Raw genomic sequence first — 15,217 nt, 5'->3', positions numbered from 1 at the left:
AGAAGTCTACCTGGTGGATCAGGCTGGTAGTGAGAAGTCTACCTGGTGGATCTGGCTGGTAATGAGAAGGTGAGAAGTCTACCTGGTGGTTCTGGCTGGTAGTGAGGAGGTGAGAAGTCTACCTGGTGGATCTGGCTGGTAATGAGAAGGTGAGAAGTGTACCTGGTGGATCCAGCTGGTAGTGAGAAGGTGAGTGGTCTTCCCTCTTACTTACTACCCTCCCTCTCCGCCTCTCATCCATCTCATCTCCTTCTCTCACTTGGTCTTCCCTTACACCCCACTTCTTACTCTCCTCTTCCTTTCCTCACCTCTCTCCCCTACCTCTCCTTCTCTCTCTCCCTCTGCCTCTCTCTCTCTCCCTCCTACCTCTCCTTCTCTCCCTCCTCTTCCTTTCCTCACCTATCTCCCCTGCCTCTCTCTCTCCCCTGCCTCTCCTGCTCACTCTCTCTCTCCTGCTCTCTCTCTCTCCCCTGCCCCTCCTGCTCACTCTCTCTCCCCTGCCTCTCCTTTTCTCTCTCTCTCCCCTGCCTCTCCTTTTCTCTCTCTCTCCCCTGCTCACTCTCTCTCTCCTGCTCCCTCTCTCCCCTGCCTCTCATTTTCTCTCTCCCTCTCCTGCTCACTCTCTCTCCTGGAACAGCTCGGACTGTGAAGATATATACACACACACACACACACACACACACATGTACTCTACACACACATGGCTTTTGTATTGTAGATATGTGGTAGCAGAGTAGTGGCCTGAGGGCACACAATGTGTTGTGAAAAGTGTTATGTAATGTCATGTAATATTTTTGATTGTATATATCTGCCTTAATGTTTCTGGACCCCAGGAAGGGTAGCTACTGCCTTGGCAGCAGTTAATGGGGATCCATAAAAAATATACACTGAGTATACAAAACATTAAGAACACCTGCTATTTCCATGACATCGACTGACCAGGTGAATCCAGGTGATCCCTTATTGATGTCACTTGTTAAATCCACTTCAACCAGTGTAGCTGAAGGTTAAAGAAGGAATTTTAAGCCTTGAGAAAATTGTTACATGGATTGTGTATGTGTGCCATTCAGGGGGGGCAAGACAAAAGATGTAGGTGCCTTTGAACGGGGGTATGGTAGTAGGTGCCAGGTGCACCGGTTTGTGTCAAGAACTACAAAGCTATTGTGTTTCTCACGCTCAACAGTTTCCCGTGTGTATCAAGACTGGTCCATCACCCAAAAGACATCAAGCCCACTCCACACATCAGTGGGGAGCATTGGAGTCAACATGGGCCAGCATCCCTGTGCAATGCTTCGACACCTTGTAGAGTCCATTCCCAGACGATTTGAGTTTTCAATATTAGGAAGGTTTTCCTAATGTTTGATATACTCAGTGTATATAAACTCAGCAAAAAAAGAAACATCCCTGTTTCAGGACCCTGTCTTTCAAAGATATTTCGTAAATATCACAGATCTTCATTGTAAAGGGTTTAAACACTGTTTCCGATGCTTGTTCAATGAACCATAAACAATTAATGACAGGATGGCAACAACAACTGTCTGAGTTACACCAGGAACGCACAATCCCTCCATCAGTGCTCAGACTGTCCGCAATAGGCTGAGAAAGGCTGGACTGATGGCTTGTAGGCCTATTGTAAGGCAGGTCCTCACCAGACACCACCGGCAACAACGTCGCCTATGGGCACAAACTCACCGTCGCTGGACCAGACAGGGCTGGCAGAAAGTGCTCTTCACTGACGAGTCGCGGTTTTGTCTCACCAAGGCTGATGGTCGGATTCGCATTTATTGTCGAAGGAATGAGCGTTACACCGAGGCCTGTACTCTGGAGCGGGATCGATTTGGAGGTGGAGGGTCCGTCATGGTCTGGGGCGGTGTGTCACAGCATCATTGGACTGAGCTTGTTGTCATTGCAGGCAATCACAACACTGTGCGTTACAGAGAAGACATCCTCCTCCCTCATGTGGTACCCTTCCTGCAGGCTCATCCTGACATGACCCTCCAGCATGACAATGCCACCAGCCATACTGCTCGTTCTGTGTGTGATTTCCTGCAAGACAGGAATGCCAGTGTTCTCCCATGGCCAGCGAAGAGCCTCAATCCCATTGAGCATCTCTGGGACCTGTTGGATCGGAGGGTGAGGGAACGAAGTGTCCGGGAACTTGCAGGTGCCTTGGTGAAATAGTGGGGTAACATCTCACAGCGAGAACTGGCAAATCTGGTGCAGTCCATGAGGAGGAGATGCACTGCAGTACTTATTGCAGCTGGTGGCCACACCAGATACTGACGGTTACTTTTGATTTTGACCCCCCCCCCCCCTTGTACAGGGACACATTCAATTTCTGTTAGTCACATGTCTGTGGAACTTGTTCAGTTTATGTCTCAGTTGTTGAATCTTGTTATGTTCACACAAATATTCACACGTTAAGTTTGCTGAAAATAAACGCAGTTGACAGTGAGAGGACATTTCATTTTTTGCTGAGTTTATATATACAGTGGCTTGTGAAAGTATTCACACCCTTGGCATTTTATATTTTGTTGCCTTAAACCTGGAATTAAAATGTATTTTTTGGGGGTTGGTATCATTTGATTTGCCTACAAATTTGAAGATGCAAAATATTTTTTTATTGTGAAGCAAACAAGAAATAAGACAAAAAAACTAACTATAGCATGCATAACTATTGACCCCCCCCCCCCCCCCCCCAAGTCAATACTTTCTGGAGCCACCTTTTGCAGCAATTACAGCTGCACGTCTCTTGGGGTATGTGACTATAAGCTTGGCACATCTAGCAACTGGGATGTTTGCCCATTCTTCAAGGCAAAACTGCTAGGCCATTCCAAGACATTTAAATGTTTCCCCTTAAACCACTCGAGTGTTGCTTTAGCAGTATGCTTAGAGTCATTGTCCTGCTGGAAGGTGAACCTCCGTCCCAGTCTCAAATCTCTGGAAGACTGAAACAGGTTTCCTTCAAGAATTTCCTTGTATTTATCACCATCATCATTCCTTAAATTCTGACTAGTTTCCCAGTCCCTGCTGATGAATAACATCCCTACAGCATGATACTGCCACCACCATGCTTCACTGTGGGGATGGTGTTCTCGGGGTGATGAGAGGTGTTGGGTTTGCGCCATACATAGCGTTTTCCTTGATGGCCAAAATGTCTGCTAAATTTTAGTCTCATCTGATCAGAGTACCTTCTTCCATATGTTTGGGGAGTCTCCCACATGCCTTTTAGTGAGCACCAATTTTTTCTGGACAGCACAGTTCTGTGGAGTGTACGGCTTACAGTGGTCCTATCTCCGCTGTGGAGCTTTGCAGCTCCTTCAGGGCTATCGTTGGTCTCTTTGTTGCCTGTCTGATTAATGCCCTCCATGCCTGATATGTGAGTTTTGGTGGGCGGCCCTCTCTTGGCAGGTTTGTTGTGGTGCCATATTCTTTCCATTTTTTAATAATGGTTTTAATGGTGCTCAGTGGGATTTCAAAGTTTCTGATATTTTTTTATAACCCAACCCCAATCTGTACTGTTTGGCGAGCTCCTTGGCCTTCCTGGTGCCCCTTGCTTAGTGGTGTTGCAGACTCTGGGGCCTTTCAGAACAGGTGTATATATACTGAGATCATGTGACAGATCATGTGACACATAGATTACACACAGGTGGACTTTATTTAACTAATTATGTGACTTCTGAAGGTAATTGGTTGCACCAGATCGCATTTAGGGGCTTCATAGCAAAGGGGTGACTACATATTCAAACACCACTTTATCGTTTTTTTTTTAATGTTTTAATTATTTGAAACAAGTCATTTTTTTAATTTCACTTCACCAATTTGGACTATTTTGTGTATGTCCATTACATGAAATCCAAATAAAAATCTATTTAAATTACAGGTTGTAATGCAACAAAATAGGAAACACGTCAAGGGGATGAATACTTCTGCAAGGCACTGTATATAATGTTTTTTTTCATTGTTGGACATTAAAGACTATAAAAATACCAGCAAATCAGCTCAAAGTGATTTTAATTTTGGTCATCTGTTCCCAAGTGTTCCCATGCATAATAGAGACACGTGATCATATACAAATGTAAGCAATGTTTGAAATGCTTATGTTTTAGTCAAATGTTATATCTGTTTGCGCTTCTTGTGGTTAATTTGCAGTCTACAAATTATTTGTAATTATGTTCTGGGGGCCTCTTGAGTTGCGAAGCGGTCTAAGGCGCTGCATCGCTGTGCTTGAGGTTTCACTACAGACCCGGGTTCAATCCCAGGCTGTGTCACCGCTGGCCTTGCCCGAGAGACCCATGAGGCAGTGCACAATTGGCCCAGCATCGTCCAGGTTAGTGGAGGGTTTAGCCGGCCGGGATTTCCTTGTACCATTGCGCCATAGCGACTCCTTGTTGCGGGCCCGGCGCTTGCAAACTGACTTTGGTTGCCAGCTGGACGGTGTTTCCTCTAACACATTGGTGCGACTGACTTCCGGGTTAAGCGTGTGTCAAGAAGCAGTGCGGCTTGGCAGGGTCATGTTTCGGAGGAGGCACGGCTCTCGACCTTCGCCTCTCCTGAGTCCGTAGGGGAGTTTCAGCGATGGGACAAGACTGTAACTACCAATTGGATATCACGGCTGAATCTAGTTGATGATCCCTGCTTTACATAATCAAATAATGATTTCCTTGTATATTTTATTTTTAAGTTTTGTATTGATGTTTTGTTCAGTTGTACCACTGACGAGGTATCCCCCTTTTCCTCACTTTATATGGCCTCTTTTATAAGCAATTCCCTTACCCATGGACTGTCCATCCATTCCAACCTGTCTTGCTCTCTCTCTCTCTCTTTCATTCTCACACTCTCTCTTGCTCTTTCATTCTCTCTCTCGCTCTCGCTCTTTCATTCTCTCTCTCGTTCTCTCTCTCTATGTTGCAGAGCTAAAACCATTAAGAACACAGTGTCAGTGAACCAGGAGCTGACAGCTGAGGAGTGGAAGAAGAAGTACGAGAAGGAGAAGACCAAAGGCCTGAAATACATGATCCAGAAACTGGAGACCGAGCTCAAAAGCTGGAGAAAAGGTAACAGAGAGAGAGAGAGAGCACACAAACGAAAGTGGAGGAGCTGTAGCAATTATGGTCTAACGAGACTAGAATTCTGATTAGTACATCTCGACTGCAAGGCATACACAGTAAATTATGATCATTTACGCAAACCAATTGAATATATTGTGAACCCAGTTTACTCTACTGCACAACCTTCTCTGGGAGCATCAGAAACAGTTTCCACACATCTCCCACCTTCTTCTGTCCTATGAACGCTAAGGTCTTCACTGACAGTCAGAGGTCATGGGGTTGTAGGGGATGTGTCTAGATAAAGCAACATTGTAACTGATGAAAGTTTGTTTTCATTTGATGAGATTGTTTTAATGAAAGTCCTATAGAAGATGTGTGGATGACCCAGAGGGGTTTTGTTCATCCTGGCTACTGAACAAGTGTAGAATAGACTTGACTAATATGGTAGGATGAGGACTGGAGATGTTTTCCCCAACCACTCATCCGTTCACGCATTCTAATTTACTCACTGATTATTCCCCCTTCGCAAGCTTTGTTTTTTCCAAATTAAATCCTTGCGAGAATAAATTGGTCGATTGATGGGATTTTAAGCAGCAGGCAATTTGTCATCTCAGTTTGGGCTGAGTTCTGTTCTGACCTGGATAGAGGTTTTCTGTCAAACAAACTGACATGTTTAGACTTGTTGTGTTTTCAACAACAGTATGTTCATCATCATATACTTTCTGGATGCTGGGTTTGTAGCCATGATCACAGCCCTCCTCTCTGTACTCATTAGTCAGCCAGCAACCTGCTGTGAAGACTTGCATCCTTTGATATAGTACTTTTGTATTTTTGATATTGAGGTTGATATAAATTAAACATTTACACTACATCACCAAAAGTATGTGGACACCTGCTGGTCGAATATCTCATTCCAAAATCATGGGCATTCATTTGGAGCTGGTCCCCCCTTTGCTGCTATAACAGCCTCCTCTCTTCTGAGAATGCTTCCACTTGATGTTGGAACATTGCTGCAGGTACTTGCTTCCATTCAGTCACAAGAGCATTATTGAGGTCACTGATGTTGGGCGATTAGGCCTGGCTCGCCGTCAGTGTTCCAATTCCTCCCAAACGTGTTCGATGGGGTTGAGGTCAAGGCTTTCTGCAGGCCAGTCAAGTGCTTCCACACCGACAAACCATTTCTGTATGGACCTTGCTTTGTGGACTGGGGCATTGTCATGCTGAAACAGGAAAGGCCTTCCCCAAACTGTTGCCACAAAGTTGGAAGCACAGAATCATCTAGAATGTCTTGTATGCTGTAGGGTTAATATTTCCCTTCACTGGAACTAAGGGGCCTTACCCGAACCATGTAAAACAGCCCCAGACCATTATTCCTCCTCCACCAAACTTTACAGTTGGCACTATGCATTGGGTCAGGTAGCGTTCTCCTGGCTTCCGCCAAACCCAGATTCGTTCGTCAGACTGCCAGATTGTGAAGCATGAATCATCCCTCCAGAAATGCGTTCCCACTGCTCCTAGACGTTTCCACTTCACAATAACAGAACTTACAGTTCACCAGGGCAGCTGTAGCAGGGCAGAAATTTTTAAAACTGATTTGTTGGAAAGATGACAGTGCCACGTTGAAAGTCACTGAGCTCTTCAAAGAAAAATAATTCAGTAAGGCCATTCTACTGACAATGTTTGTCTATGGAGATTGCATGGCGGTGTGCTCGATTTTATACACCTGTCAGCAACATCCGAATCCACTCATTTGAAGGGTTGTCCACGTACTTTTATATATACAGTGTATCTCCAATTTGCATTGCAAAATAATAATTATAATATAATAATAATAATAATAATAATAATAATAATAATGCAAACAGATTGTTGATTCTCCCAAACGGGGGATACTGTTTACCCTTTCCACATGTGAAGACCATTATGGTCAGAGTTCTCCATTGTGGAGGCTACACTCTTACAAAAAACTGTTCCAAAAGGGTTATTTGGCTGTCGCCATAGGATAACCCTTTTGGGTTCTACATTTAACTCAAAAGGGTTCGACCTGGAACCAAAAGGGAGGGAGTGTGGAGAGAGATGGAATGCCACATAACATTCTAGCTGTGTCATCCACCAGAGCATACTGCATTAGCTGATGGTGCAGATGGACGGACTGTTGCCACAGTTACCCATAATTTCTGACTGAAAGTGTATTTTCGCACTCTCTCTCTGGGTGAGCTCAGCTAAGATAACACATTCAGACACTGCATTGTAGATTAGACACAGCTACAGACACAGAAACAGCTACAGACACAGACACAGCTACATACAGACACAGCATATATAGACACCGGCACAGCTACAGACATCGAACCAACGACAGACACAGCTACATACACAGACACAGCCACAAAGACAGACACAGCTACATAGACAGCCACAGACACCGACACAGCCACAGACAACGGCACAGCTACAGACACAGCTACAGACATCGGCCCAACGACAGACACAGCTACATACACAGACACAGCCACAAAGACAGACACAGCTACATAGACAGCCACAGACAAGGGCACAGCTACAGACACCACCGCAGCTACAGACACGGCTACGGCTACAGTCACATCTACAGACACCGCTACAGCTACAGACAAAGCCACAGACACAGCTACAGACACAGCTACATACACAGACACCACTACATACACAGCTACAGACACTGACACAGCTACATACACAGCTACAGCTGCAGACACAGCTGCATACACAGACACAGTCACAGACAAAGCTACAGACACAGCTACATACACAGATAGTTAGACACGCTACATACACAGCAACAGCTACAGACACAGCTACATACACAGACACCACTACAGACACTCCTCCCCCTCTCTCTGTCCTCTCGTAACTCTACCCCCCCCTCCTCCCCACTCTCTCTGTCCTCTCGTAACTCTTCCTCCCTCCTCTCTCTGTCCTCTCGTAACTCTACCTCCCCCCTCTCTCTGTCCTCTCGTAACTCTACCTCCCCCCTCTCTCTGTCCTCTCGTAACTCTTCCTCCCTCCTCTCTCTGTCCTCTCGTAACTCTACCTCCCCCCTCTCTCTGTCCTCTCGTAACTCTACCTCCCCCCTCCTCCCCACTCTCTCTGTCCTCTCGTAACTCTACCTCCCCACTCTCTCTGTCCTCTCGTAACTCTACCTCCCTCCTCTCTCTGTCCTCTCGTAACTCTTCCTCCCTCCTCTCTCTGTCCTCTCGTAACTCTACCTCCCCCCTCTCTCTGTCCTCTCGTAACTCTACCTCCCCCCTCTCTCTGTCCTCTCGTAACTCTACCTCCCCACTCTCTCTGTCCTCTCGTAACTCTACCTCCCCCCTCTCTCTGTCCTCTCGTAACTCTACCTCCCCACTCTCTCTGTCCTCTCGTAACTCTACCTCCCCCCTCTCTCTGTCCTCTCGTAACTCTTCCTCCCTCCTCTCTCTGTCCTCTCGTAACTCTACCTCCCCCCTCTCTCTGTCCTCTCGTAACTCTACCTCCCCCCTCCTCCCCACTCTCTCTGTCCTCTCGTAACTCTACCTCCCCCCTCCCTCTGTCCTCTCGTAACTCTACCTCCCCCCTCCTCCCCACTCTCTCTGTCCTCTCGTAACTCTACCTCCCTCCTCTCTCTGTCCTCTCGTAACTCTACCTCCCCCCTCTCTCTGTCCTCTCGTAACTCTTCCTCCCCACTTTCTCTGTCCAACCCACTGTCTCTTTTTTTAAATTTTCGCCTAAAATGACATACCCATATCTAACTGCCTGTAGCTCAGGACCTGAAGCAACGCTATGCATATTCTTGGTACTATTTGAAAGCAAACACTTTGAAGTTTGTGGAAATGTGAATGTAGGAGAATATAACACATTAGATCTGGTTGAAGAAAATACAAAGAAAAAACCAACCGGTCTTTTTCTACCACCATCTTTGAAATGCAAGAGAAAGGTCATAGTTAAAGCCATCACTCTGGTTGTAATTCCGATAGTGTCCACAAGATGGCAGCAGTGTATGTGCAAAGTTTCAGATGGATAACTTGAAAAATGTGTGAACAAGAATACTAAGTCCCCAGGTACATTTGGGCAAATCGTGAAGGGGACATTCGCATTCATATTCCCTTTTTCTGCAAGAATATCGTCAAATCTGTATACTTGGACTTTGATTTAGCTGTCCAAGTATTAGTAGCCATATTATAAGTTCAACATTTGCAAAACAAACCAGTTTTCATAATTTCATAACTCTGAATATTCTTATATGTTGTGTCCAAAAGGAAGAGGCATGCTGTCGCAAAAGGTTCGCACCTACATTTTGTGACTGAGGCGGGGTTTCGGCTATCTAGCTAGCTTTGTTTGACCCCGATTGGTGCTTATTTGACAAAAATACAGTCCTTCAAGTGATGGCCACCCGCGTCATCTACGTGCCATGAAGGCGTCGCTCTCTGACCAAATATGATGTCCTATGGGATATACTACACCCTTAATGAAATAGTGAAGTCTTGTTACCTTCTAGGATCTCTGAGGAATAGAGATGTGATTTGACTCGTTCAAACAACATTTAGGGTGCGATTTTTACAGATTCCTTACTTTGCAAATTGAACGAGTGGAAATACAAAATAGATTGTGCATGCTATATGGACCTTTTTAGGATATGAAAAATGATTTTATCTAACAAAATGACACTTCATGTTATCTCTGGGATCCTTTGGATGATAAATCAGTGCAATATTTCAGAATGTAAGTACACATTTCACCTTCAGAGAGGAATTTATCAAACCTATCGCGTTGAAAAAAGTGTTTTGTTGTTAGGAGCTCTCCTCAAACAATAACATGTCATTTTTTTTTCGCAGTAATAGCTACTGTAAATTGGACAGTGCAGTTATATTAACAAGAATTTAAGCTTTCAGCCGATATAAGACACTTCTATGTACCGACATTTGTTGTTTCTCTAAAATCTGTGATCTTGACAACGCGCTGCATGATTTACAACTGTCCTGTTGACGGGACACCTATCCCTAAGAAGTTGCCTCATCACCTGTCACTTTAATCATGTCCCAATATATTCCTGGATCCTATAGAAATGTTAGTGGTTTGTGCTAGGATGTGTTGTATTTATAATAATAATAACTTTATTTGTATAGTGCTTTTCAATACAACTAACAAATCATAAAAGACGGAATGGAAGGATCGTAGACACAGATAGCAGATATTATTCTCCCCTGAACTAGGTTTCTGTACAGTTTATTTAGTGCATTTTCTCACACACTCACTTGATGAATGTGATAAGGATGTGTAGGCACATTTAGTGAGCTAAAATCTGTCAGTGCTGTCCCTGCTGTCCCTCTCCATAACCCACAACTTACATGTTTGGTTGAGGTCCATCACTCTAACCACTGCTGCCCCCTCCGTCCCTCCCCCTTCTCTCCCCCTTCCTCCCTCCTGTCTCCCTCCCGCCTCTGTCATTCCATTTCTCCTCCCCGTCTCTCCTCCCTCCGTCTCAACCCTCCCTCCCTCCTTCTCCCCCTCCACCCCTCCCCTCCCTCCGTCTCAACCCTCCCTCCCTCCGTCTCGACCCTCCCTCCCTCCCTCCGTCTCAACCCTCCCTCCTTCTGCCCCTCCATCCCTCCCCCTCCCTCCTTCTCCCCCTCCCTTCGTCTCAACCCTCCCTCCCCCCTCCCTCCCTCTCCCAGGTGAGGCTGTTCCAGTGGAGGAGCAGCTGAGCAGTAAGGAGAAGAAAGACAGTAGTGGTGACGCCACGGCCACACCCATGATCAACACCATAGCCCCGCACCGTGTCCCGCTATTGGACGAGGAGAAGACCCGATATGAGGGGCTCATCACCAACATATACCAGCAGCTGGATGACAAGGTGGGTAGGAAGGGATGGAGCTTCCCTTTCCGAATGTTCCCAGTTTCATTCCAAGAGCACATATAGCAGGATGATTCCCTGGGGGATGAAGGTTCATGGTCATGGATGACTGGAAAGGGGCTGTGTCTGTGGTTGAAGTTTTATAGATATAATTAACCACAGTTAATGTATTTAATCATATGCAAATACTATACAATAGCATACATGCATAATTCTGTGGAATTATATTAAATCTGTTTTAATCACCCAACTATTAATTTTAATGAGGGATTATTAGGTTTGTTTGCCCTAGGTCATAATGGTGAAATGAAATGAAATGAAATGAAATGAACATATTGGTGTAAACACAAATCCCTCTCACAGTAACAGCCACAGCCCTGCATTAGCTAGCTGCCCCTCCAAAAAGTGGATTACAGAATCTTGGTAAAGCCAAACATGAATGCAACATTTTTGTATTGAAACATATTTTTCTTCTTCGCTCCTATCTCAGGATGATGAGATCAACCAACACAGCCAGTGGGCAGAGAAGTTCAAGGAGCAGATGATCGATCAAGATGAGGTGAACTTATCCAACCCTATACAACACATCTCCTTCATCTAGATGAGGTGAGCTTATCCAACCCTATACAACACATCTCCTTCATCTAGATGAGGTGAGCTTATCCAACCTTATACAACACATCTCCTTCATCTAGATGAGGTGAACTTATCCAACCCTATACAACACATCTCCTTCATCTAGATGAGGTGAGCTTATCCAACCCTATACAACACATCTCCTTCATCAAGATGAGGTGAACTTATCCAACCCTATACAACACATCTCCTTCATCTAGATGAGGTGAGCTTATCCAACCTTATACAACACATCTCCTTCATCTAGATGAGGTGAGCTTATCCAACCCTATACAACACATCTCCTTCATCTAGATGAGGTGAGCTTATCCAACCTTATACAACACATCTCCTTCATCTAGATGAGGTGAGCTTATCCAACCCTATACAACACATATCCTTCATCTAGATGAGGTGAGCTTATCCAACCCTATACAACACATATCCTTCATCTAGATGAGGTGAGCTTATCCAACCCTATACAACACATCTGCTTCATCTAGATGAGGTGGGCTTATCCAACCCTATACAACACATATTCTTCATCTAGATGAGGTGGGCTTATCCAACCCTATACAACACATCTCCTTCATCTAGATGAGGTGAGCTTATCCAACCCTATACAACACATCTCCTTCATCTAGATGAGGTGGGCTTATCCAACCCTATACAACACATCTCCTTCATCTAGATGAGGTGAGCTTATCCAACCCTATACAACACATCTCCTTCATCTAGATGAGGTGAGCTTATCCAACCCTATACAACACATCTCCTTCATCTAGATGAGGTGAGCTTATCCAACCCTATACAACACATCTCCTTCATCTAGATGAGGTGAGCTTATCCAACCCTATACAACACATCTCCTTCATCTAGATGAGGTGAGCTTATCCAACCCTATACAACACATCTGCTTCATCTAGATGAGGTGGGCTTATCCAACCCTATACCACACATCTCCTTCATCTAGATGAGGTTAGCTTATCCAACCCTATACAACACATCTCCTTCATCTAGATAAGGTGAGCTTATCCAACCCTATACAACACATCTCCTTCATCTAGATGAGGTGAGCTTATCCAACCCTACACAACACATCTCCTTCATCTAGATGAGGTGAGCTTATCCAACCCTATACAACACATTTCCTTCATCTAGATGAGGTGAGCTTATCCAACCCTATAAAACACATCTCCTTCATCTACATGGTATAAATTGATGAGATTCAAGGTTTTCATTACATTTAATTCGTGCATTGAGCAAAGGCATACAGTGCATTCGGAAAGTATTGAGACCCCTTGAATTTTTTCCACATTTTGTTACTTTACAGCCTTATTCTAAAACAATCCTCATCAATCTACACACAATACACCATAATGACAAAGTCGAAAACAGGTTTTCAGAAGTAAAAAATACAGAAGTATTCAGACCCTTTAATATGAGACTCGAAATTGAGCTCAGGTGCATCCTGTTTCCATTGATCATCCTTGAGATGTTTCTATAACTTGTTTGGAGTCCACCTGTGGTGTGATTGGTGGTGTGATTGGAAATTATTTGGAAAGGCACACAGCTGTCCCACAGTTGACGGTGCATGTCAGAGCAAAAACCAAGCCATGAGGTCGAAGGAATTGTCTGTAGAGCTCTGAGACAGGATTGTGTCGTGGCACAGATCTGGGGGAGGGTACCAAAAAATGTCTGCAGCATTGAAGGTCCCCAAGAATACCGTGGCCTCCATCATTCTTAAATGGAAGAAGTTTGAGCTGGCCGACCAGCCAAACTGAGCAATCGGGGGAGATGACCAAGGGAGGTGACCAAGAACCCGATGGTCACTCTGACAGAGCTCCAGAGTTCATCTGTGGAGATGGGAGAATCTTCCAGAAGAACAACCATCTCTGCAGCACTCCACCAATAAGGCCTTTATGGTAGAGTGGCCAGATGGAAGCCACTCCTCAGTAAAAGGCACGTGACAGCCCTCTTGAAGTTTGCCAAAAGGCACCTAAAGGACTCTCAGACCATGAGAAACAAGATTCTCTGCTCTGATGAAAACAAGATTGAAGTATTTGGCCTGAATGCCAAGCTTTACGTCTGGAGGAAACATGGGACCATCTCTACGGCGAAGCATGGTGGTGGTAGCATCATGCTGTGTGGATGTTTTTCAGTGGCAGGGACGGGGAGGCTAGTCAGGATCGAGGGAAAGGTGAATGGAGCAAAGTACAGAGAGATGAAAACCTGCTGCAGAGCGCTCAGGACTTCAGACTGGGGTGAAGGTTCACCTTCCAACAGGACAACAACCCTAAGCCTACAGCCAAAACAATGCAGGAGTGGCTTCGGGACAAGTCTCTGAATGTCCTTGAATGGCCCAGGTAGAGACCGGACTTGGACCCGATCGAACATCTCTGGAGAGACCTGAAAATAGCCGTGCAGCGACACTCCCCATCCAACCTGACTGAGCTTGAGAGGATCTGCAGAGAAGAATGGGAGAAACTCCCCAAACACAGGTGTGCCAAGCTTGTAGTGTCATACCCAAGAAGACTCTAGGCTGTAATACCTGCCAAAGGTGCTTCAACAAAGGACTGAGTAAAGGGTCTGAATACTTATGAAAATGTGATATTTCAGTAGTTTCAATTAATACATTTGCAAAAAATCTAAAAACCAGTTTTCCTTTGTCATTATGGGGTATTTTGTGTAGATTGATGAGGGGGAAAATATATTTAATACATTTTAGAATAAGGTTGTAACTTAACAAAATGTGGTAAAACGTCAAGGGGTCTGAAAACCTTCCAAATGCACTGTCCATGTTTTTAGAGCGCAGAACCTTTTAGTTTGTGTTTATTGCCATCTAGTGGTCAGAATGTATCTGCATTAGATATACATCTGGTAGAGCTTTGTTTCTTCTGGCAAAGAGAAAGCTATGAACATGATGCAGTAGTAGAATTAGTCACTCAGTAAGCTGCCTACTCTGTGAGTGATATCAGATACAAGTGTTCTTTCCTTAATGGTTTTTTAAAGCAGTGCATACCTTTCCCAAATGACTGACGATTGGCTGAGAGAAATTGATGATAAAACGTTTTTTAGTGATTACTGTTCCTAAATGTTTTTTAAAGCAGTGATTACTGTTCCTAAATGGTTTTTAAAGCAGTGATTACTGTTCCTAAATGGTTTTTAAAGCAGTGATTACTATTCCTAAATGTTTTTTAAAGCAGTGATTACTGTTCCTAAATGTTTTTTAAAGCAGTGATTACTGTTCCTAAATGGTTTTTAAAGCAGTGATTACTGTTCCTAAATGGTTTTTAAAGCAGTGATTACTGTTCCTAAATGTTTTTTAAAGCAGTGATTACTGTTCCTAAATGTTTTTTAAAGCAGTGATTACTGTTCCTAAATGGTTTTTAAAGCAGTGATTACTGTTCCTAAATGGTTTTTAAAGCAGTGATTACTATTCCTAAATGGTTTTTAAAGCAGTGATTACTATTCCTAAATGTTTTTTAAAGCAGTGATTACTGTTCCTAAATGGTTTTTAAAGCAGTGATTACTGTTCCTAAATGTTTTTTAAAGCAGTGATTACTGTTCCTAAATGATTTTTAAAGCAGTGATTACTATTCCTAAATGTTTTTTAAAGCAGTGATTACTGTTCCTAAATGGTTTTTAAAGCAGTGATTACTGTTCCTAAATGTTTTTT

At 44.2% G+C, this 15,217-nt stretch overlaps 1 pseudogene across 1 annotated transcript in view; it reads left to right on the top strand.

Moving 5' to 3' along the window:
• Positions 1 to 15,217, top strand: part of LOC110502149 (kinesin heavy chain-like) — a 42,576-nt pseudogene that overhangs the window by 23,764 nt on the left and 3,595 nt on the right. The window contains exons 8-11 of the transcript XR_016490457.1: positions 4,194 to 4,303; positions 4,915 to 5,057; positions 10,745 to 10,923; positions 11,414 to 11,523. The product of XR_016490457.1 is annotated as a kinesin heavy chain-like (transcript). The remainder of the gene's footprint in view (positions 1 to 4,193; positions 4,304 to 4,914; positions 5,058 to 10,744; positions 10,924 to 11,413; positions 11,524 to 15,217) is intronic.

Source organism: Oncorhynchus mykiss, chromosome 22 (genome assembly GCF_057628025.1).
Source record: "Oncorhynchus mykiss isolate SJ-2025 chromosome 22, ASM5762802v1, whole genome shotgun sequence".
Classification (NCBI taxonomy): Eukaryota; Metazoa; Chordata; class Actinopteri; order Salmoniformes; family Salmonidae; genus Oncorhynchus; species Oncorhynchus mykiss.
Note: the sequence above shows the minus strand (reverse complement) of the source record. Positions and strands in the feature narration are given on the sequence as shown.